This window comes from Magnolia sinica, chromosome 1, assembly GCF_029962835.1.
Source record: "Magnolia sinica isolate HGM2019 chromosome 1, MsV1, whole genome shotgun sequence".
NCBI classification, from domain to species: domain Eukaryota; kingdom Viridiplantae; phylum Streptophyta; class Magnoliopsida; order Magnoliales; family Magnoliaceae; genus Magnolia; species Magnolia sinica.
The window spans coordinates 99,021,094-99,022,965 of NC_080573.1; the positions used below are offsets into that span (position 1 = coordinate 99,021,094).

The 1,872-nt window shown below is 36.1% G+C and overlaps 1 non-coding gene across 1 annotated transcript; it reads left to right on the plus strand.

Moving 5' to 3' along the window:
* The first annotated feature begins 663 nt into the window (after positions 1-663).
* On the plus strand, positions 664-770 carry LOC131222510 (small nucleolar RNA R71). The gene has a single exon (XR_009160078.1). It is a non-coding gene; the product is annotated as a small nucleolar RNA R71 (small nucleolar RNA).
* The last annotated feature ends 1,102 nt before the right edge of the window (positions 771-1,872 follow it).

A 1,872-nucleotide genomic window follows, 5' to 3' on the forward strand; every position in this document is an offset into this window, starting at 1 on the left:
AGGAAGCATCCCTTTTTCTATAACCTTCATACGTGAATCCATCTTTTGCATAAAGTCTCGCATTGCCTGGGTCAGCTCTTACATGGAATTTTGAACCGGTTCCTCTTGAGGTTTCACTTGATTTGGATTTTAATTGAAGAAACCTTGAGGGTAGCCGTTTGTCCATTCCTCCAACTAAAGTTTGGATGATTTTTCCAACCAGGATTGTATGTATTGGAGTTAGGTCCAGTAAAAGGTATTTGATAGTTGTTTAAGGTATTGGCTTGTTCATTTAACACTCCTTAAAAGGCAGGTATTGTAGGACAGTTTTCAGTTTTGTGAATGTTGCAATCACAGATGCCGCAAACAATTTCATTGACCTTATCCTTCTTTCCTTCCATGGCCTCAAATTTTCTTATGAGATTATTCACTTTATACTTGAGATCATCTTCTTCCTTCAGGAGATACATTCCGCCTTTCTCCTTAGATTGAGTTGGTCTAGACGTGGTGATTGATTTTGGGTAATAGTCCTAAGATTGTGTTTTTTCAGCCAGATTGTCGAGGTAGTCCCATACCTCGTCGACATCTTTATTAATGAACTCTCCATTACACATTGTCTCGACCATTTGGCGCATGGAAGATGTTAGTCCATCGTAGAAAAAATTTGTAATGCGCCACGTTTCAAATCCGTATTGTGGGCATGAACTGACCAAATCTTTAAACCTTTCCCAACATTGGAAGAATGTTTCATCTTCCTTTTGGGCAAAGTTCATGATTGCTTTTCTGAGGGTAATCGTTTTATGATGTGGGAAGAATTTTTTTATGAATTCCCTCTGCATGTCGTTCCATGTGCCAATGGATCTAGGACATAGTGAATGTAACCACATCTTAGCCTTCTCTTTTAAGGAAAAAGGAAAGAGTTTCAGCCTGATTGTATCCTCAGATACATTAGGAAAATATAATGTAGCTATAATCTCATCAAACTCTTTCAAATGTAAATATGGACTTTCTGATTCAAGTCCATGAAATTTGGGAAGGAGTTGGATAACTCCTGGCTTGATGTCCATTTGTCCTGTGTTTTCATGGAAAATCATGCATGAGGGCGTACTCACTCCCGCCGGTTGTAGATAATCTCGTAAAGTACGAGGCGGGGGTACCTGATGCACCTCATTCTCATCTTGGGTATCCTCTACCCTGGGTTGGGGTAGAAGAGGTTGGTTTCCAGCCATCACTTCAATTAACTCAGGAGATTTCAAGTGTTGTTTAGTCCTGCGATGGATAGTCAACCCCTCAACTAATCATCCTTCAGTCAAGAGACGTCGAGTGTTGTCACGGGCTCACTTGGGCATGAAACACTCGCAGCCCTCAATCAAATTCAAAACCTAATCTTAAGAAAGGAAAATAAAATCTAAAAAGAAACAGAGGGTTGGAAAGAAGTTACCAAATTGGAGTCCCTAAGTTAAAATCCTGTAAAAGAAAACAAAATAAGTTAGTTTCTAAAGAGAAGGTCTAGAATTAGAAAATCCTTAAGAAGAAATATAGAAGTAACTAGTTTCTAAAAGAAGAAATTCCTAAAGGAAAGTAGAAATTTCTAAAATAAATTAGGAAAGTCCTAAACTTAGAAAGTAAGTTACTAAAAGAGATCTGAAAAATAGAAAGGAGAGAAAAAGCTTACCGAATTAGAAATTTCTATCTTAAAAGCCTACAAAATAGGAAGTTAGTTTCTAAACAAAAACTCTAAAAATAAATTAGGAAACAAAGTTAGATTCTAAAAAAGTTAGAATTAGAAAGTTACTAAAAATAAAAATAGAAAGTTAGTTTCTAAAAAAAAAAAGAAAAATTTCTAAAACTAGAAAATAGAAGAATCTAAATCTAAAATTAGAAGAGTACAGA